Raw genomic sequence first — 23,638 nt, 5'->3', positions numbered from 1 at the left:
GAAAGTGAACCGGCGAAACTGCCGCCCCTCTCTGATTCAGAAGGGAGCACACAACAAAGTCCCTTGTGTAAAACGAGGAGGCCGTACCCGTACAAAACATGTACGATGTTGCCTGTAAGTCCTGATGAGACGAGGTGCACATCAATGACAAAACCATTGATGAAGCCATCAGAATATGACGGCTCAACACCGCTACAGGATTATTTGGCACACTTTGAAATTGTGTGTGAATTAAATGCTTGGCCTGATGATGTCAAAGCAGCATTTTTGGCTACCAGCCTTAGAGGGGCTGCTCTTGCGGTTCTGAGTGATTTGGAAGAACATTCCAGGTATCACTATCCAGCGTTGATAAACGCACTGGAAAACGTTTCAACTCTGAAAATAAAGCAGAGTTGAATAAGACGCTATTAAAGAACAGAACCCGTGAAAAGGGCGAGTCACTTCCAGAGCTGGCACAAAATGTGCGTAGATTAACCAGATATGCATACCCAAATGCACCTAGGAGTATGCAAGACATTCTGGCTAAAGATCAGTTCTTAGACGCATTGGACCCTGATATGAGATGGAGCATATTTCAAACCAGGCCTAAGACCCTGGATGAAGCACTTGATGTTGCTATCGAGTGTGAGGCCTTCAAATTGGCCGAAAATCAGAGGTCATGTCAATACGTCAGATCTGTGAGCAATCTTGAAGTAGGCCTAGACCTACAGTCGGACAAATTGGAGTCATCTGAACAAGTTGACTCGCTCATGTCGAAGGACCAAATAGTCTTACAGTCCCTGCTGGAAATTCTCAGGGTAATTCTCCAGAAGATCGAGTCTGTGCAAAATAAAGACCAAAGTTACGAAAACCAACGCCGTAACCATGGTAACTATGACAACAAAAGACACAGAAAAGATCTGATCTGTTTTAAATGTGGAGAAGTTGGTCACTTCCAAAGACACTGCAAAGTGAGTAGGCCTATAAACTCGACGACATCTCCAACTTTGTCAAACACGTCCGATGAACATGATCATGATGACAACTCAAAACGAGTGTCAAACGTGAAAATGGTGATGCCTAATAACGTGGTCAAGGAAAACACGGACGTGGAAGAAATGAAGAATGTAGGCCTACAATACAGTCATGATGACAACTTGATGCACGATGTTCACGGGACTAAGCAACCAGTAGAACTGAGTGAAAATGATCCTGAAAATCTTATAGATTTTTGGCAGTTCAGTTGCAATGGCCTTGATGAACTGACAAGTGCAGAGGAACCAAAAGAAATGGATGACACTGAAAAATCCATTTATGTAAATCATGTGAAACATGATGAATTCATGTGCAACAGTCAAAATTGTCAAGACCAAGACAAAGATACCAGTAAAAAGTTCTATCAATGGTCTGATAAAGACCTGAGGAAGGAACAGATGGAAGACCAAGTCCTGAACCAAATTATGTCTTGGAAAGAGTTAGATTGTGATCGCCCGAAATGGGAAGACATTTCACAAGAAAACCTGACTCTGAAAACATATTGGTCATTTTGGGACCAATTGGAAATTGCCAATGGTGTTCTTTACAAACGCTGCAACTCAGACTGTGGAGACAAAGTTTCAATTAAACTTGTAGTTCCACAGCATTTGCGTATGAAGGTGTTTGAAGATACAAATAAACACCAAGAACACTCTGAAGGTACCCAGAAAATAATGAAAATTATTGGCAAGCGGTATTGGTGGGTGAAATGGCTTGCAGATGTGAAACGCATTAGTAAAAAGTGCGAGTTAAATGCCAGAAAACCCACAAAAAGTAGATATCACAATGATGAACTACCTCTTGAACGTCAATTTATAATTGATGCCAATATGCCATTTTTGCCCAATTGTGACCATGAATCAAAAATGGATCCTTCGTGGACCATGCCCTTCCAGAACAGGAAGAGGAAGTTGTCGCATATAAATTAATATAGCAAAAATCGTGTCATCATACAGTACCGTAGCCTGCACGTTACAAAAGTAGGCCTACAAAGATTGTTATGGCACAAACAATAAATTGATCGCCAAAAAAGTCGATCTCATAAAAATTACAAGAAACCGGGTTTGACAGGCCTAAAAATAGGCCACCCGTGAGAAATAAAGAAAGACAGCTGTAGAACATGAAGAATGGAGATAAAAATGTCTCCATTACCCATTTGTGGGTTTTAATTGAAGTCTTTGAAGACCCTTCATGTGCGTGGATGTTTAATTATTCCGTGAAAACAAGTCGGAATATAATTTTTGTAGGCCTGTACTAGGCTGTAGACCTATGCATGTATATAAAAATTGATGTTGGCTTTTAACGCATGAAGTTGCTTGATTGAATGAAAACGATTGAAGATGACAACAAACTTGTATTGATATGGGTTGTGGCCTATATGATTGTTATGATGAACTTCGAAAGCCTGCGCAGGTACTTGCTGAAATGAGATCTAGGACGAATGGCCAAAAAAATGTTCTTTATGTCATGCAGTTATGCTCATCATGCATCATGCAGTACAATTTGATTAAAAAAGTTCTGAACTTGCTGGTCGAGTTTTATAAGAGAACTTAAAAGAAATCTAATTGATTGATAATGCAAGTTTGGTTGTATATTCAAGCGAGGAGATGTGAATTTGAAATTGAAAAGTTGAAGCCAAATCAAGATGTTTTAATAACCTACATGCATAAACAAAACGCACAAGAAGTTTTGAAGTTTTCTATGAAGTTTATAGAAAAGGGCACCAAAAGCTGTCTACATGCGAAATTACGCATTTTCAGTAATGTCAACCCGGAAGCGAACAGCTCGTGCACCGCCAAATTTGGCGACACAGAGCGAGTTTGCAACATCTGATGGAAACAGCTGCATGTCGCCGTGAAAACAACACATTTTGATGAAGAAGTCGACGCAAAAGTGCGGACACCGAGGCTACAAGACCCTGAATGACTATGGTAAATGCTGACGCTGCTGTGATGATGGTTTCTGCGACTTGAATTGGATTTTGAACATTTGCTATTCATTTACAGGGACATGAATGGAGACGCAAAATTGCCATTGAACTTGCATGCTTGGGAACCTTTTAATACAAGCTTACCGGCGTGAGCTTGTTTGTAGCTTGCTGTTTCTCTATGGATACATCGACGAAGTGCCGTGGAATTTTTATATCTCCTGAAGCTGAACTATCTTTCACCGTCTTTGGACAATGATTTGTATTTCTACAGATGAACTTGAAGTTGTGAATTTGCATGCATGCACGATGCATGCAACGAACATTGACTGTCATGACTGTCAAAGCCCTAGGCTAGCATCGCCATGCCACGTTCAACGACAACGATCGCAGATTATTAAATGTTTTTGAACTCTTCGGACTAAATTTATTATGACGTGTAGTGTAAGTTGTATGTAGGGTAAGTGTAACTCGCTCCCCTTTTGAATTAATTATTGTTGTATTTTCCCCCTTAGGCCCGGCTGTTGTTGTTTTCATTCCCCGAGTAGACGCATTTATGCGTCCACGTAAAATTTTGTCATGTTCGTGAAATTGTATCCAAAGTCTCATCTGTTTTACCCGTGAACAACAGCTAGTGAGTTACACCTATCCAAATCTTTAGGCACCGCTGACTTGACAGAACTCAACGTTAGGCCTTTAGGTTGAGTTTAGGGCGTAGTTGATAAGATTTTTAATTGGTATTTCCAAATTTGTAGGCACCCAAATTTAGGCCCGTTTTCCTTGCAATGTTTTCGGCATTATGTTGTTTTGATATGCACTTTCTTTGATTTTTGAACATGTTGAACTAAATGAATGACAGTAACAAATTTAGTATCAGTAGACGCAAATTTGCGGGGCTTTGCCGCCGCTGTATTTTTGATTGAAATGAAATGTTAAATTACATTTGGCCACTGTGTGAGCTACCAAAATTATTGCTTTTAATGTAAATACTTATTTGCTCTGTGGAAAAATTAATTTTTAAATGCATCTTTGAAATTCGATTTATTGTACAAGATTTGAGTACAAATCTTTTTTTTTATAGGTGGGGAGAGTGAAATGCCCTGAGCCTACGGGTGTCTCCCTATCTTTTTCAGGCTTTACCTTTTTCTTGTGTATGAAACTTTCATCAAATGTAATGACTTCGGCGATGCAATTTTGCGTCGCCATCGACTGACGAACGGACATTGACCCAGGAGAGTTTGTTGACTTGTTGACTTGCTGTACTTGCACAAGGCGCACATTCCTGATTGTTTGCGTATTTTCGGACTTTCATAAATGAAACCCAAATTATTCCTTTTATTAATTAATTGACGCTAATTGCATATTAATTGTCCCATCACTTCTCTTCCTCGTCATTGTGGATGCGTCTGCATTTGTGGTATGCATTATGCAGCGGAAGGTAGACGCATTTCTGCAATGAGGGCGGAGAGAGGTGGCGACGTATCAGTAGACGCACTTTTGCGTCCACTCTCGCGTGCACTTTTACGTCGCCGTTCCCTGGCCCTGATTGGTTGGTGCTGTTGCTGGGTCGACTGGCATGTGAGAGGAGCGTGCCATGAGCGTGCGCGTGGGCCAGTCATCCGATGCACCTTCACTTATGATTTGGAGCTTGTTGAGTTAACACGTGCATTTGTTTCTGTGCAAAGACAGCTTGACCATTTGTTTAGAGACATGACTTTCAATATAAGCGGCAGTCTCTGTATGGTTAGGATTCGTGTTTTATTAATAAATCGTGTTATTTTGTGATTGTACTTCCATTGTCGTTTTGCTCCATGTTTTACGTTCTCTGAGTTATTTATCAGGAAATCACGCATCATCCATATACCACACCCTGAGTAAATCATTACAATATTATTTTTTTTTTCATCAAACAAACATGTTTGATTTTTTATTCTCATTTAGACCTAGGCCTACTTTCACCATCCAGATGCTTTCACCATGCCTGACTATCATGACATCTTCGTTATTTAAAACACATTTATCATTGGCTCTGTTCACAGTTCAATCTGAAATTATATTTGCAATAAATATTATAAATTGTCACAAATTAAAATCACAAACCGCGAAAGATCGCCAACAACTGCCGCTGAATATTGATATCCAACTAGATTTCACCGCAGGGCTATAAAGAACCACAAACCGCGACATTTGGATATCATACTAGATAGCCCAGCAGGGCTACAAAGAATCACACACCACGAAATATGGATATCCAACAGGCTTAAACTATAAATTAGCTCCCGATAGAGGGCAGGGCCTGATAAGGGTAATTAAAATCACAAACCGCGAAAGATCGCTGACAACCGCCGCTTAATAGGGATATCCAACTAGATTGCCCCGCAGGGCTACTAAAAGAACCACAAACCGCGAAATTTGCATATCCAACAAGATTGCCCGCAGGCTTATCGATTATAAAGAACCACAAACCGTGAAATATGGATATCCAACAAATTAAGACCACAAACCGCGAAAGATCGCCAACAACTGCCGTTAAATTTGGATATCCAACTAGATTGCCTCGCAGGGCTATAAAGAACCACAAACCGCGAAATTTGGATATCCAACAAGCTTAAACTATAAATTAACTGCCGATAGAGGGCTAGATAAGGGAAATTAAAATCACAAACCGCGAAAGATCGCCGACAACCTCCGCTTAATAGGGATATCCAACTAGATTGCCCCGCAGGGCTACAAAGAACCAAAAACCGCGAAATGTGGATATCCAACAAATTAAGACCACAAACCGCGATAAAATGAAATGAAATGAAATGAAATGAAGAGCCACAAACCGCGAAATTTGGATATGCAACTAGATTGCCCCACAGGGCTACAAAGAACCACAAACCACGAAATATGGATATCCAACAAGCTTAAACTATAAATTAGCTCCCGATAGAGGGCAGGCTTGATAAGGGAAATTAAAACCACAAACCACGAAAGATCGCAGATAACCGCCGCTTACTAGGCATATCCAACTAGGTTGGCCCGCAGAACTACAAAGAACCACAAACCGCGAAATTTGGATATCCAACTAGATTGCCCACAGGCCTATAGATTATAAAGAACCACAAACCGCGAAATATGGATATCCAATAAATTAAGACCACAAACCGCGATAAACGATATGAAACGAAATGAAGAGCCACAAACCGCGAAATTTGTATTTGCAACTAGATTGCCCCACAGGGCTACGAAGAACCACAAACCACGAAATATGGATATCCAACAAGCTTAAACTATAAATTAGCTCCCGATAGAGGGGCAGTGCTTGATAAGGGAAATTAAAACCACAAACCACGAAAGATCGCAGATAACCGCCGCTTAATAGGCATATCCAACTAGGTTGGCCCGCAGAACTACAAAGAACCACAAACCGCGAAATTTGGATAGCCAAGTAGATTGCCCCGCAGGGCTACAAAGAACCACAAACATTCAAACACGATTATCTTGCCTAGTCGGGGCATTTAGACGCTTCCGTAGTATAGGCTTAAATATATGCGCATTTACCAGTTCCAACTTGGAAGTAAATCGGACTTACTCTCCGTATCTCTCTGGCATTGTCAACATTGGGTGTGTGTTGTTCATATTTACATTTTCTGTACATATTTACGTTGCCTTGAATAATTAAAGTATATTAAAATATATATTGATCATTGTGTACGCCTCAGTCACGCGTGACGAGCAAGTTTTAAAAATAAACGACTGATAAAGTTTTGTTTAATTATTTATTGTCATAAATCATGGACAGCAACTTCAAACATCTATTTTTCGTTTTATGGAGCACTTTGTAACCTGATGACTTTCCAAGCTTGGAGCTGCTTGGTTACATTCATAAAAAGAAAAGAAATCTACCAAAAAACGTTGACAACGTAAAGAAATCAGCAAGTTTAAAAAACCCACCTCGGCTCACTTTTTGAAACTTGGTCCCATTTGTAACAGATACTGATTTAAACTTTATCATATCTATCTACTATACTAAAATAACCAGCGAAGTGTGTCTGTCTGTCTGTCCGGCTATGCGTTTCGCCACGCTGCGACGCATCGATCCGATATTTCGGATATGGATAGGTATCGGGAAAAGCATGTTGACCGGGTGGTTTTGAAGGTCATCGGAGGTCAAGGTCAAAGGTCAAAATTTCAAACTTTGTCCGATCGGGCCCAAACTTGGTGGGTGGAATCCTTGATACGAGGGGAATGTATGCCCGCAATAAAATCGCGGTCAGCCGAGGTCAAAGGTCATTACGGAGGGGTCAAATTTCAAACTTTGCCCGATCGGGCTCAAACTTGGTGGGTGGAATCCTTGATACGAGAGGAATATATGCCCGAAATAAAATCGAGGTCAACCGAGGTCAAAGGTCATTACGGAGGGTTCAAATTTCAAACTTTGTCCGAAAAATTACGGAGGGTTCAAATTTCAAACTTTGTCCGATCGGGCTCAAACTTGGTGGGTAGAATCCTTGATACGAGGGAAATATCTGCGCGAAATAAAATCGCAGTCAACAGAGGTCAAATGTCATCACGGAAGGTTCAAATTTCAATTTTTGTCCAATCAGGCTCAAACTTGGTGGGTGGAATCTTTGATATGAGGGGAACATGTAAAAATATAATCGAGGTCAAAGGTCATCCAGGGGCTACATTTTAATATCGCAGGAGCATGAACAAAATCAAACCGAGGTCAATCGAGGGCGAAGGTCAATGGGGTCAGTATGCCCAATTGGGCTTAAAAGTAGTAAAAAGAATGATGGGAACATGTCAAAAGGGGTCATCAGGGGTCAAATAGCATCGCTATCAGTAACTCTCACAGCAACGGGTGAACTAGTACTAATAAAATAATAAGCGGTCTCTATCTGTCTATCTGTCTATCTATCTATCTATCTATCTATCTGTCTGTCTGTCCGGCTATGCGTTTACCGCACTTGACGCTTGTCGTGCTGAAATTTTGGATATAGATAGGTCTTGGGAAAAGCATGTTGGCCATGTGGTTTTGAAGGTCATCGGAGGTCAAGGTCAAAGGTCAAAATTTCAAACTTTGTCCGATCAGGCCCAAAATTGGTGGGTGGAATCCTTGATACGAGGGGAATATAATGCGCGAAATAAAATCGAGGTCAACCGAGGTCAAAGGTCATTACGGAGGGGTCAAATTTCAAACTTTGTCCGATCGGGCTTAAACTTGGTGGGTCGAAACCTTCGTATGAGGGGAGCATGAAAAACATTATATGGAGGTCATCCGAGGTCAAAGGTCATGGATTTCAAACTTTGTCCTATCGGGCTCAAACTTGGTGGGTGGAATCCTTGATGCGAGGGGAATATATGCGCAAAACAAAATTGAGGTCAACCAAGGTCAAAGGTCATGTAATACTACTAAAATAATAAGCGGTCTCTGTCTATCTGTCTGTCTATCTGTCTGTCCGGCTATCGTTCCGCTGCCTTGACGCGCATCGAGGCGAAATTTCGGATATGGGTAGGTGAAAGGAAAAGCATGTTGCCCGGGTGGGTTTCGAAGGGCCCCCTTGAGGTCAAAGGTCATCTAGGGGCCAAATACCCCAACTGGATAGCAAAAGCAGCAGCAAGTGGATACAAAGATGTGTAATGGGCAACTATGGACAAGTTTCATTCAGCTTTTGGCTGTCTGCCCAATTTGAAATGCACTGTAATGTCTACCCAGAATGCATTGCTGCAAAGCTACAGGTGCACTAGTTTATATAAATTTAAAAATTTTCCAGAAGTGTTATGTATCTTTAATGTGCAAATGCGATATTAATTTGTAAGCTTTCTGAAACGACCTGAAAGGTTATTATCTTGTTCTTGCATGGTAAACCAATATCCTATTGTGTTTTGTTTTATAATAATCATGATTAATGATTGACTTAAACGAATAACAAGTAGGCTTGTAATCTTGTTGGAAAAGCTGTATTCTGTTGAAATAAAAATAAAAACACTGATTTGCTGTTGGTGTTCAAAATGGGACCAAGTTTCAAAAAGTGAGCCGAGGTGGGTTTTTTAAACTTGCTGATTTCTTTACGTTGTCAACGTTTTTTGGTAGATTGAACATTACATGTACAAATTGTACATGTACAGCGACAATACTTTTAGTCAGTATAATTGAACATAAATAACAAGCATTCAATCAGATTCAAACATCCATAACAGCACCAAACTCAATATATAAAAATAATTGTAAACATTAGTTTGAAGGCCGATCCCTGCTTCCTGGACCACAATTGTGAAATATTGAACATTATTTATTTTATTTATTTATTTATTTCAATCATATTATCCAGGGTAGCCCAATCTGCCAAAATAGCTGGTCTGCTACGCCAGAGAAGATGTTTCTTCTCATCTTCTCTGGCTACACATTACAAAACCTTAAAAATCAATAATTATCACCATGCAATTTATATAGTACAGGGTGTCCCATAAAAAAATTACCGGGCAAATGAATTTGAACGTAAGTCGCAAAATAGACATCAGAATCCAAAAATCTAAACATCAGATTATAGTCCATCTTATTCTGCATCTTGTATGCCAATTTTACTGGAATCGGTTGACTAATTGCGAAGAAATGAGCGATTACATAATGCATGTGTTAAATCAGTTCATGCCAAGTTTGCAAGAAAGATCATTCAACACAATGAGCACTAGTGGTTTAAAAACTGTAATTTGTTCTATGAAATAGTTTTCGTTTAATTAGGTTTTGTTCAAATTTGAAAAGCTGGACGATATTGAAAATGAAAGCTTGCATGTAAGATGATGCTCGGTATTTGTAAATATCTTTTTTTGTTAATGTTGATATAAATGTTGCATAAAGAATTACTACATAAAGAATTCCAGCTGGCTTAAAAATTTCACACACACATTAATGTTTTCGGAATATTTCAAAGAAATTGTAATGCAAAGTTAAGGGAACAAATCAAAAGATCGATGACGTCATATAAACGAAACTAGTTTCGTTTAGGGGGAGGGGTAAAAATACTCGATTACGTTTGTACAAAAACATCGGTCTGAAGAATGTGTCATTATTATTATTATATCAAAAATTTCAACATTTCATTATTACGTTTCTGGCAGGAGGGAGGGGGTCGGCTGAGAAACGAAACTAGTTACGTTTATAGGACGTCATCGATCTTTTCGTTTGTTCCCTAAAATTTGTTAAAACTTCAACATTAATGTTGTGTGGATCAAATGTTCTTTGTAAAGTACTAGTGCACCTGCGGCTGTGAGAGCCCAGATGCTGTGAGAGCACTGGCATGATAGCGATACTGTTTGACCCCAGATGACCTTTGACCTATCAAGTTTAAGCCCAATAGGGCAAAGTTTAAATTTAGCCCCTACATGACCTCCTTTGACCTCAATTTTGTTTTATGCATATATTCCCCTCGTATCAAGGATTGCACCCACCACGTTTGAACCCGATAGGACAAAGTTTGAAATCCATGACCTTTGACCTCGGATGACCTCCATATAATGTTTTTCATGCTCCCCTCATACGAAGGTTTCGACCCACCAAGTTTGAGCCCGATCGGACAAAGTTTGAAATTTGACCCCTCCGTAATGACCTTTGACCTCTGTTGACCTCGACTTTATTTTGCGCATTCAATTCCCCTGCTATCAAGGATTCCACCCACCAAGTTTGGGCCCGATCGGACAAAGTTTGAAATTTTGACCTTTGACCTTGACCTCCGATGACCTTCAAAACTACATGGCCAACATGCTTTTCCCGATACCTATCTATATGCGAAATTTCAGCGCGATGCGTCGAAGCACGGCGAAACGCATAGCCGGACAGACAGAGAGATAGACAGATAGAGACCGCTTATTATTTTATTAGTACTAGTTCACCCGTTGCTGTGAGAGTTACTGATAGCGATGCTATTTGACCCCTGATGACCTCTTTTGACTTTTTGACATGTTCCTGTCATTCTTTTTACTACTTTTAAGCCCAATTGGGCATAGGCCTACTGACCCCATTTGACCCCGGGTGACTTCGGTTTTGTTCATGCTCATGTGATATTAAGATGTAGCCCCTGGATGACCTTGATTATATTTTTTATGTGTTCCCCTCATATCGAAGATTCCACCCACCAAGTTTGAGCCCGATCGAACAAAGTTTGAAATTTGACCCCTCGGTAACATCCTTTCTTGAACTCGGCTGACCTCGATTTTATTTCGGGCATATATTCCCCTCGTATCTAGGATCCCACCCACCAAGTTTGAGCCCAATCGGACAAAGTTTGAAATTTGAACCCTCCGTGATGACCTTTGACCTCGGTTGACCGCAATTTTATTTCGGGCATATATTCCCCTCCTATCAAGGATTCCACCCACCAAGTTTGAGCCCGATCGGACAAAGTTTGAAATTTTGACCTTTGACCTTGACCTCCGATGACCTCGAAAACCACCCGGTCAACATGCTTTTCCCGATACCTATCCATATCCGAAATATCGGATCGATGCGTCGCAGCGCAGCGAAACGCATAGCCGGACAGACAGACACACGGACACACACACTTCGCTGGTTATTTTAGTATAGTAGATAGATATTTGCACAACCTAAAGAATTAAAGTTGGAGAGCTTCCAATCGAAGAAATCAAAGTTTTCTCGGATGTTATTTATCTTCAGTGAAATCATGAATGACATAAAACCGTCGGATTTAAATAGGTAATGTAGACTAAATCGAATGAGATACACAAGCTTTAGGAAGCGGTGAGCGAGTATGAAAAAAGAGCCTGTTGATCAAACTTGGAATGAACTGTGTTGATGCGCGCATTATGTAATCGTTCATTTCTCCGGAACCAGTCAATCGAATCAAATAAAATTTAGGTATGTGATGCACAACAAAATAGGCTATGTGCTACATTTTGAATTTTTTGATTACTCGGTATTTTTTTCTGGGACACCCTGTATATACAAATATTAGATACAAATTAAAAAACACAAATAAATACAATTTTCAAAGTAAGTAAAAACACAAGTACCATGGTAAAGCATTTACATGTTATTTGTAATTTATATACTGTCAGTATATAAATTAGCTACATGTATTTGAATGGGGCTTGAACTTGTCAATACTACCATTTTTTTCGGGGTTTTTTGCCAAATTTTTCATTTCAAAAATACCAAATGACAATTTGAATGACTTATCCTTCACTTTTAAGCAATTTATAAACAGTTTTTAATTTTTTTACACTTGCACTGGGATCACTAAATGGGTCTTTAAATAATTGTTTGAAAGTCTGCACATTTGTTGGACTTCTTACTTCATTACTCAGCTTATTCCAAACTTCAACCCCACTGTATGAAAAAGATGATTAAAAGTATCCAGTATCATAACCATTTGTGCAAGGCAGTAGAGCCAAGAAATTTGTCTCAGCTTATAAGCTAGTTTAGACATTTAAACATTAACAGTGATTAGAAATGCATTCCCCGATTTGGAAGTGATTTCCACCCCTATTATAAGAAACATTATTTCAAAAGAAGTAAGGTGATTGGCACGCAATATATATTCTTGCACATCCCTTCTGTAAAACATTTAATTGACGCATATCTTCACTGAAGTGACCAAACCACACTACAATACACAAATACTACACTACAATAAATATTAAGAGTTTGTACGTCATGAAATGTTTTAAGACGTCTCAATAGACCTATTTAACAAAGTATCTTCTGTATTACTGAGTTAACATGATTTACATTGTCAGAGACAATACTCTTAAAATTATACTCTTTTAGTTAAGCTGCTAATCCAAATAATTGTGCACTTTCTGATACAAGCATCATAATTTGCACACATGCCGTACATGGGCCAAAGTTTTATTTTAAGATATGGAGGCATTTTGGATTTTACCCTAAAGGTCACGAAAGGTAATACAGGGGTAAAAAATTAAAATTTCTCCGATCATGTTGAATAAATCCCAATTATTTGTCATAAGGATTTCAAAAATGTATATTTTGTGCTATCTACAACTTATCGTTACCGAGTTATTGTACAAATACCTCATTTTTGGTCAAAATTGAACATTTTTAGTTGTACAGAAATTCAAAATTGCTCTGATTTGGAGGAAAATGGTGGCAAGTTGTGTGTTTAGCTGACACAAATCATAAAAAGAATAGTTTTGCACATCTACGGTGTTAACCTAATAAGGTACAGGGGAAAAACAGTCAAAAGGCCATGGCCATTGGCTACTGTTGATCGATAATGTATTTGCATAACAAGTAAAGAGTACATTTTAGATGGCAAGTACTATACCTTTTATGATTCGCATGTCAAGACAAACATTTTGCCACCATTTTCACCAAAATCAGAGCAAGGTGAAATTTTTGCCCTGTACAACTAAAAAATTAATGTGCTGTTTATACCTAAAAAAGAGATTTTTGTATAATAATTTGGTAACGATAGGTCGTAGATAGCACAAACTATGAATAGTTTTGCACATCTACGGTGTTAACCTAATAAGGTACAGGGGAAAAACAGTCAAAAGGCCATGGCCATTGGCTACTGTTGATCGATAATGTATTTGCATAACAAGTAAAGAGTACATTTTAGATGGCAAGTACTATACCTTTTTATGATTCGCATGTCAAGACAAACATTTTGCCACCATTTTCACCAAAATCAGAGCAAGGTGAAATTTTTGCCCTGTACAACTAAAAAATTAATGTGCTGTTTATACCTAAAAAAGAGATTTTTGTATAATAATTTGGTAACGATAGGTCGTAGATAGCACAAACTATACATTTTTTAAATCCTTGTGATCAGATGAATAATTTGGTGTACCATTTAACAAGATTTGAGAAATATTTAATTTTTACCCCTGTATGACCTTTCGTGACCTCAGGCGGTCATTAGGGGTCAAATCCAAATTGCCTTTACAGATATAAAATATTTATAAGCCCTCTATTACTCAGAGCAAAATTAAGGTTGCAGTCAAATGTCTTTAGAAGTTATGGCTACTTTTAGATTTGACATTTTCTCAGTTCAAGCCACTTTTCAGAATGCCAGCCAGGTTAAAAATAAAAAAAAAAAAATGATGCACGGAACTCTATGTAGCCAGAAAGTGGCTTCTCTACTAGAGTTACACACATGGTAACATTGAGTCAGCCATATCCAATAATTACATTTTCTTAGGTCAAAATACAACACGAACATTCTACTTTCCATACGAACACTACTGTCGCTGCACTATTAAAATCATCATTACAATCATTACAACAAAAAAACTACACTGACATTCCACTGATCAGCCAAACACTGGCTCTGTAGGCATACTATCAAAAACTTGTACCTTACCAAAAAAAATTACTGGAAAAAAATTTACCGGAATAATTACTATTTCAATGATGTATTTTGTTTTCCTTCTGTAAATTTGTTATGGTATATATCAACATAAAAGGTTTTGATAGTACTGTGATAAAAAAAAATTGAAACAGAACATCATAATTACAAGGTACTTCTTGAACCACAAGTCTAGCCTGCTTTCATGACTACTTTTGGTAGCAGAAGTAAATGAACCTGCAACAATCTATGGCGATTTCCCCCAAATGACCCCCAAAAATGCTACAGTAGTCGTTCCAATCAAATTTCATGAACCTACTGTAACCGGTGCGAAATCACAAAATGAAATAGTAGACACACACACATGGGGTAGATTCGTTGTAGATTTACTTCGACGTTTTATTTGCTATTTGCTCAGTGATGTACATTATGAAGGGGTGATGCTTTAGATTTCCGTTGGGGTCTTTATGGTGTGATGTAGGGATGTTGCTCTGGGTTTCTGTGGGTATCTGTGGCAAGGAGAGAGAATGGATGGGGCGTTAGCTGGCATCCATGGCTAGTGGTGTTATGGCTTAACTAATAATATCTATAGGGCCTACTTCCTAATGCAAACTTGTCACAGAATGTTTAATAATTGTAATTAACATGTTTAACACGTCTTTAACAGAACAAATAACTGAGATACTAAATTTATGAAATGATTGTGATAATAATAATAATAAGAGTTGAATAAAAGATAAAAACAACAAAAAAGTGCAAAATGTTAAATGTTTTGATGTGACTGACAAGAGAACAATAGGATTACTAATGAACAATTGAGCTCAAATAGTTGATAACATAAAATATAAACATAGTAAAATAAAAGAAATCAGAATGTATTGTTTTGTACATTCAGAATAATAACAGACCATCGCTAATATAGCAATTATAACATTGGTCAACACCAATAGTAGTCCATTTAGTAGAATTTGTCCATTTAGATCAATTCCTCTTAAGATTTAACCTAACTGACACTTGGCCAAAGTGGTCAGCTGAACTAACTCGATGCATTTCACACTAGTTAATATTATCCTTCAATACTTATATACATTGAATACTAATACATTAACTAGAACACAATTATTATAAAAAGACTTATAATAATAATTACTTCACAAACTAACAATTTCCAAACAATAATTCATCACCTACAACTTATTGTCATAAGTAAACTTGGAAACCAAAACATGCAATTAATTGCAAACAAATTTATCATAATTTCAACTTGTACTGAAGCAAATAATTTGTTGACTTCTAAAAACACAAGTTTATGAAACTACCAAACCATCAAGTATCATATAATTATAATTCTATACCTTTTCATGCTCATAGTCAAAGAGCACTAAATCTAAATATTATAGATCATGAATACTCATAATATGCATTAAAATAAAACAATAGAAATGTAAATCTTACCTGTGGCAAGGAGAGAGAATGGATGGGGCGTTAGCTGGCATCCATGGCTAGTGGTGTTATGGCACCGGGCCAGGCTGCCAGCAAACAGCTAGGAGAAACTTGGGAATTATGAGGTTGAGGTTACTGGAAAATCAATTAAACTCTTGAACTTGAAAATAGGTTAAGATTGCCACATGTAAGAAAATTGTGAAAAATAATGGCAAGGAAAATATTTTGAACCCGCTACACTTTCCCTCCTCCATGAAACATCGACCGATGTTTACACTATCAATGTCTTGCTGTCCGTAGTGGAGGTGTAGCTCGGCCACAAGAAGGACACCGCTGACTGCATCCACGTTTTGGTAGTTGGTGGATCAGTTAGAACTGGCTTGGTTGCCTCGTCTGTGCCATGGGCTCTCGTGGGGTGAGGGTGACTCCTTGGAATTGGGACAAAGGGTTTTGCAAAGGCATTCAACGTGCTAGTAATAGCTGTTGAAGAGTTGCTCGGGCGACATGAATGTAGTATGGTACTGTCATCATCATCGCTGTCATTCATGACGGCTACTCCGCGTCTCTTCTGCAGACGTGAAGACCTACGTAAAGGTGGAGCAGTTGAAGGTTCTGATGAAATGTGACGAGTCCGGGATTCTGATGATGAAGCAGGAGTCTGGTCATACAAAGGGAGATGATTACAAGGAAGTAACATGTTTCGATGAAGGGTGCGGACTCCACCTTTTCCATGTTCTGGTGTGACCTCATACACAGGAAGAGCTGGCGAGAGCCTCCGTTGAACTTGGTAGACGTCTTCTTCCCAACGATTGGCGATCTTATGCTTGCCGATATGACCAACCTTCTTTACCAAGACACGATCCCCTGGTTCAAGAGTACTGTCACGGGCCTTGACATCATACCGCTGCTTGTTCAGCTCTGCAGACTTTCGCGTGGTGGCAGCTGCAGTTTGGTATGCATACTCCAAACGTTGCTTCAGTCCTTCGGCATAGTCACGGACAGTTTTGGTGGAGCCCGTAGCTGGTGGTTTCAATCCCAGGCAAATGTCAATTGGTAGACGTGGATGTCTGCCAAACATCAGGAAGAAGGGTGAGAAGTTGGTAGTGTCGTGACGAGTAGCATTGTAGGCGTGGACTAAGGGACTGACAAACGTCTTCCAGTCGGACTTCTGGTCGGGTGAGAGTGTTCCTAGCATATTTAGTAAGGTGCGGTTGAATCGCTCACACTGGCCGTTCCCTTGGGGATGATATGGACTTGTCCTACTCTTAGTGATGCCGCAGATGTCGCAAAGGCTTGCTATGATGTTGCTCTCGAAGTTCCTGCCCTGGTCAGAGTGCAATCGAGCAGGAAAGCCATAATGGACAAAGAAATTGTCAAATAGGGCCTTGGCTGTGGTTTTGGCTGTTTGATTCCGAGTTGGGATGGCGATGGAGTATTTGGTGAAATGATCTGTAATGACTAGGATGTTTTCTATCCCTCCTTTCGATGGTTCTAGGGTAAGGAAGTCAATACAGACTAACTCCATTGGTTCACTGGTTGATATAGGATGTAGTGGGGCTGTTGCAAACGCAGCTGGTGGTACCTTTCGTCTTGTGCAGCGTGGACATGATTGGACTTTGTTTTCAATATCCTTGGTCATTCCAGGCCAATAAAAACGCTCTCGGGCAAGCTGCAAGGTACGCTCTCGTCCCAAATGGCCTACCTGGTCATGGATTCCAGACATTGCTCGGTGCTGCAAAGAAGCTGGTAGAATAAGCTGTAGATTCTCCTGGCCATCCTGGAGAACAGTTCGCCGATGTAGCACGTCCAGATGAAATGTAAGACGAGGCCACTGACGTAGCAGGAGTTGTACTGTGTTGCTCTCCTTCTGCCTGACATCTTTGCCCGGTAAACCATTACCCCGTTTGAAGGTGATTACACGAGCAATATCGGGATCTTCCTCTTGAGTCTCTTCCAATCACCCATGGTTAACGTTGGAAGAGTATCCGACCCTGGCCAAGGTGGTGGATCTATACTGGCATTCTGTGCAGCAGTGATGCTGTTAGTGTGGGCCAAAATCTCTACCATACCTGAAGAGTCACTCTGTAGTGTACTATACTCTTCATTTACACCGTGACCTTGGCAAATGGCGATGAAGGCCTCAGGAGATATAATTTCCTCATCTGTATTGCCTGGGGTTGAGGCCACGATGCTGGAAGGCGAGACAGGGCATCCGCATCTATATTCTGCTTTCCTGGTCTGTAGTTGATGCTAAAGTTGTAGCAACTCAGGGGCGCTAACCACCGATGACCAACGGCATCTAGACGGGCGGATGTTAAGATGTAGGTTAAAGGGTTGTTGTCTGTGTGGACTTCAAATGAATTACCGTAGAGGTAGTCATGATATTTATCAGTGATAGCCCACTTGAGAGCGAGAAACTCAAGTTTGTGTGCTGGGTAATTGCGCTCAGACTTGCGTAATCCACGGCTGGCAAATGCTATTGGTCTAGGTGGTTGGTCTGGTGAGGTCCTCTGATAGAGTGCAGCGCCGAGTCCATCGCCACTCGCATCTGTGTGTAGGATGAAAGGTCGTGAAAAATCGGCATAGGCAAGCACGGGTGGATTTGTCAGTAGTTCCTTGATTTTGTCAAATGCAATCTGGCATTCCGACGTCCAATGCCACTTTGCAGGATCTTGCTTTGCCTTCCTTTTCTTTCCTTTCCGTGGAATACCAGCAGTAAGTGATGTTAATGGCTTCGCTATCTTTGAAAAATCCTTGACAAAGCGCCTATAGTAACCTGCAAACCCAAGAAAGGATTTCAGTTCTGTGACTGTCTGAGGTTCTGGCCAGGTTTCCAATGCACTAGTCTTCCCAGGATCAGTCTCTACTCCGTCTGATGAGATGACATGTCCAAGGTAGGCAACTCGTTCTTGAAAAAGTTGACACTTGGAAGGTTTCAGCTTAAGACCAAAGCTTTGGAGGCGGTCCAGAACAGTCTCCAAACGCTGAAGATGCTCTTCGAAGGTAGCAGAATAAACAATAACATCGCTCTAGGTAGACCAAACATTGTTTCAGGTTGAGATCACCAACACAGCGCTCCATCAATCTTTGAAACGTGGCAGGTGCGTTGGTCAAGCCGAACGGCATTCTATTACATTCGAAGAATCCCAAGGGTGTAGTAAAAGCTGTTTTAGGTTTATCTTCTTCCGCCATCTCAACCTGCCAATAGCCACTTTGCAGGTCCAGAGATGAGAACCATTTAGCACCATGTAATGCATCAAGGGTCTCTTCTATCCGCGGGAGTGCATAGGAGTCCTTGACCGTTTGAAGGTTAAGTTTGCGATAATCAACGCACATGCGAAGGCTGCCATCTTTCTTGCGCACCAGCACGATGGGTGAAGCAAAAGGACTGTGTGATTCACGGATAGCTCCAGCATCTAGCATCTCACGGAGTGTCTGTCTGACCTCGTCATATTGGGAAGGTGGTATACGCCGATGACGCTGCTTAAATGGTGTTTCATCATGCAATGGAATATGATGCTTTATTGCTGTTGCATGACCTAGGTCAGTCTTGGACTTCGCGAAGACAGCATTCTTTCTTCTCAGAAGATCTTTCACAGATTCCAACTGGTTTGACTCCAGTGGCATGTCTGACAAGTTAAATTGATTTAGGACGTCATCTTGTGTGGCTGACTGGCTTGAACTTTGGCTTTGTAGAATTGGACATGACATGGACGTTTCTGGATTAACTGGTACGGCCATATGTAGCTCACAGAGTACGGTACCCTTTGGAATGGTGATGACCTTGGCAGAGAGATTATGCAATGTAATCGGAAAGCATGGTTAGGTTGCACTTGAACAAGACCCGACTGACTGTAATACTTCCTGGAAGACTGGTGAGCGTTGAGGGCGCTGTCATGGCTGTGTACTCTACTCCATTTGGTGTGGACTTTGTAACTCCAGGTAGAACTACCACTTGACCTGGCTCCACGTGAATAGGTGTTAAATTAGCTGAGGTGACCACAGCAAGAGGTCCATCTTTATTTAAGAATTTATCCCTGACCTTCAGATGTTGGTAGGCTAATCTCCAAGCTGACGGCACAACCATCTTCTGCAAGTATCGGAGACCATGTTTCTGTATACATCTTGCTCTACATCTTCTAATCAGATTGGTTCCTACCACAACTGGGACACGTCTGTTATAGGTGGTGTCCGGGACCACAAGTGCAAGAACATCTATGAATTCTTCTGGTACAACTCCACCAGGCAACTTGATGTTCACCTCAACATAGCCAATGAATGGGACTTGCTGTCCTCCAGCTCCTTCTAGTCGAAGAAGCTCCTCCACAGGCTGTATTGGAGTTCCCTGCAGATGTGCCTCATAAAAATTCGAAGATATAGTTGTCACCTGTGACCCTGTGTCCACTAAACATGTAGATTTTACGCCTTCCACAGACAGTTCACTCTCGTTGATGGAGCCCACCAACCTGGAGATCAGGGACTTTGGATTTTCTGGTTGGGGCTGTGCACCTCGCCGACTGGCTGCCCCTGCCACTGGCGTCACTCCGTTTAAAGGAGCCAAGGTGGTGTCTGTTCCTTTAGGGCAGTGTCGTTTAAAATGCCCCTGCTGCCCACATTTCCAACACTTGGGCTGCCATCTCTTCTGCTGACCTTCCTGAGTTCGAGGTTGAGTCGCTGTGGCAGTGGCGATAGGGACATTCCCAGTCAACTGGTGCTGTCGGATAGTTGACCTCTTCTGAAGGAGGGAAGCATCGAGCAGGTCGCGCTCTACATCCCGACACTGTCGCAGCAATACTCCAAACTCAGCCCCTTCACCCTGCACGTAGAGGTGCCTCAGGGCCAATCTTATTTCTGGTTGCTTGAGTCCCTTCCAGAAGACTTCCCTAAGTGCTCTGTTGTCTATCCTGGCACCTCGCTTACGGGCAGTGTGGAAGTCGATTTGGAGTTTGCGTGCGAACTCGGCCACACTCTCCTGATCCTGCTGATGACTCAGAAAGAATCTCTGCATCAGGCTGATGCCTTGTTCTGATGTACCAAAGACGCTGTCCATAGCCAACAGGACTTCAGGGATGGTGACATTATCCCGGTCGTATGTGAGGAAGACACGAAGGGCTTCCTTCCTGAGGGACTTCCTCATCAACCCCCACACCACGTGGTTCGGCTTCCCCTGCCGCAGCAAATGGCGGACTTCATCTACCCATCCATCAAAATGTATCAATATTCAACCTGTTCAAGAATTAACTTATTGGTTCTGTCAAACTGCAACCTGCTTGCTGCTTATACCTGTTGATGTGAATATTTCATGCATTAATATTTTCACATATACAAGCACTCAGTATTTAATATCAAGTTCACTAAATCACTATGGTAATCGAGTTCAAAGTTCAATCAAGTCTCTGGTCCACTCCAATCTAGCACACACTGTATATTATGCTGGGTACCAAACTCATCCTCTAAACTGTGGAGTCAGATCTGAAGCTTTGATTGCTGATTGGAGTTTAATGAACTTTGGTGAGCAAAGTGAGATCATTTGAGCTCCAGTGACAGGAACTGGTCACTAAACATCTGGTGAAATCATCAACTAGTGTGAGAGGAGAGTCAACTTGAACTGATGTGAACTCTTGTAGTGCCAAGACCAGTAGTTTCAGCAAAGCATCTAGTTCTACTAAAAAGTTGCAAGTACTTTTCCCCTGGGAATTGAGAAGGTTGAAGCAAGTCAGCATACCATCTACACCCCTGGTTGATAGTCCAAGAAGTATATTAACTGACTGATGAAGATATTTGAGATACATGTAAACTGGAAATTGCAAAGATTGTACAGCCACACTGCAGTTCACAAACAGGACTATTTCTTAATACAGCTGAAACAGATACCATACCAGCATACATAGGATATTCCAATAATATAGTCCACTTGTTGATTTTCCACTTGTTGTAAAATCAGTATAAATCCTGGTCCAAGGCAAATACATGTACTCAGTCGAAGCCCCACGTTGGGCGCCAAATGTAACCGGTGCGAAATCACAAAATGAAATAGTAGACACACACACATGGGGTAGATTCGTTGTAGATTTACTTCGACGTTTTATTTGCTATTTGCTCAGTGATGTACATTATGAAGGGGTGATGCTTTAGATTTCCGTTGGGGTCTTTATGGTGTGATGTAGGGATGTTGCTCTGGGTTTCTGTGGGTATCTGTGGCAAGGAGAGAGAATGGATGGGGCGTTAGCTGGCATCCATGGCTAGTGGTGTTATGGCTTAACTAATAATATCTATAGGGCCTACTTCCTAATGCAAACTTGTCACAGAATGTTTAATAATTGTAATTAACATGTTTAACACGTCTTTAACAGAACAAATAACTGAGATACTAAATTTATGAAATGATTGTGATAATAATAATAATAAGAGTTGAATAAAAAGATAAAAACAACAAAAGTGCAAAATGTTAAATGTTTTGATGTGACTGACAAGAGAACAATAGGATTACTAATGAACAATTGAGCTCAAATAGTTGATAACATAAAATATAAACATAGTAAAATAAAAGAAATCAGAATGTATTGTTTTGTACATTCAGAATAATAACAGACCATCGCTAATATAGCAATTATAACATTGGTCAACACCAATAGTAGTCCATTTAGTAGAATTTGTCCATTTAGATCAATTCCTCTTAAGATTTAACCTAACTGACACTTGGCCAAAGTGGTCAGCTGAACTAACTCGATGCATTTCACACTAGTTAATATTATCCTTCAATACTTATATACATTGAATACTAATACATTAACTAGAACACAATTATTATAAAAAGACTTATAATAATAATTACTTCACAAACTAACAATTTCCAAACAATAATTCATCACCTACAACTTATTGTCATAAGTAAACTTGGAAACCAAAACATGCAATTAATTGCAAACAAATTTATCATAATTTCAACTTGTACTGAAGCAAATAATTTGTTGACTTCTAAAAACACAAGTTTATGAAACTACCAAACCATCAAGTATCATATAATTATAATTCTATACCTTTTCATGCTCATAGTCAAAGAGCACTAAATCTAAATATTATAGATCATGAATACTCATAATATGCATTAAAATAAAACAATAGAAATGTAAATCTTACCTGTGGCAAGGAGAGAGAATGGATGGGCGTTAGCTGGCATCCATGGCTAGTGGTGTTATGGCACCGAGGCCAGGCTGCCAGCAAACAGCTAGGAGAAACTTGGGAATTATGAGGTTGAGGTTACTGGAAAATCAATTAAACTCTTGAACTTGAAAATAGGTTAAGATTGCCACATGTAAGAAAATTGTGAAAAATAATGGCAAGGGAAATATTTTGAACCCGCTACACTACAATAATATATATATGGCGATTTGACCCCGGATGACCTCGATTGACCCCAAAATGACCTTGACATTTTTTGTTTTGCTACAGTGGATGTTCATGAACCTACAATTTTTTTATGTTGATATGACCCCAAAATGACCTTGACATTTTTTGTCTTGCTACGTGGTCGACTGGTCCTTCCCACTTAATTTCATGACCTTGTAACAATCTATGGCAATTTGACCCTGAATGACCCCAAAATGACCTTGACATTTGGTACACTCACGGAGCCATTTCACCGGTTCAACCAGCATCTTTTGTCTGGGACAACCTCCTGACCACCCCCGGCACAACATCTTCCTGTTTGACGTCATCAACATCTGTGACGTCATCGGAGGTGTCCTAGTACTACATTACTAGCAAAAACAATCTTCATAGCAATAACATCCGCTTGACCTGGTGAAAGCGCTCTGGTGAGTGTGCCAAATTTGAGTAGCGTAGAAGTATAATTTTGCTTTCAATTTACATTTACCGCTATGTATGAATACAGTAAGCCAAAAAATTAAGGTACCAGTTATATTCACCCCTGTATATC

General features: G+C 40.2%; 1 long non-coding RNA gene across 1 annotated transcript in view; it reads left to right on the top strand.

Moving 5' to 3' along the window:
• The window catches only part of LOC140162676 (uncharacterized), a 252,946-nt gene that overhangs the window by 13,861 nt on the left and 215,447 nt on the right, over positions 1-23,638 (top strand). The gene's annotated exons all lie outside the window — the stretch shown is intronic.

This window comes from Amphiura filiformis, chromosome 10 (assembly GCF_039555335.1).
Source record: "Amphiura filiformis chromosome 10, Afil_fr2py, whole genome shotgun sequence".
NCBI lineage: Eukaryota > Metazoa > Echinodermata > Ophiuroidea > Amphilepidida > Amphiuridae > Amphiura > Amphiura filiformis.
Note: the sequence above shows the minus strand (reverse complement) of the source record. Positions and strands in the feature narration are given on the sequence as shown.